This window comes from Penaeus monodon, chromosome 34 (genome assembly GCF_015228065.2).
Source record: "Penaeus monodon isolate SGIC_2016 chromosome 34, NSTDA_Pmon_1, whole genome shotgun sequence".
Lineage (NCBI taxonomy): Eukaryota > Metazoa > Arthropoda > Malacostraca > Decapoda > Penaeidae > Penaeus > Penaeus monodon.
This window is the reverse complement of record NC_051419.1, coordinates 25356414-25356781: the sequence shown is the minus strand read 5'-3', so window position 1 is coordinate 25356781 and position 368 is coordinate 25356414.

The window sequence follows — 368 nt, the reverse complement described above, 5'->3', positions numbered from 1 at the left end:
CGAACTTACTGTCCTGACAACCGAAAACTATGTGCAAGGTTGCAAACGGGGGAAGGGGGGGGAGTAGGGGGTAGGATAGGATAGTGGGGAATAGGAGGGAGGAGTTGAAAGGGGGGGGAGGAACTGAAGGGGGGGAGTGGAGTGGAAGGGAGGGGGGGGGGTGTATGCAACATGGGCAACTCCGCTCACTCCACTCTAGATCCATCCCGTTATGCAAATGTGCAAATATTTCTGGTCATTCCAGCCAATGTTACTTGCGTGTGTATGACATATTTATGTTCATATGCAAATTGCAAAGTTATTTCAGCTGTGCCTTAATGTAGTGTGGATACATGCATACTAATGGGGGAGGAAGTGTGTGGGGGGAC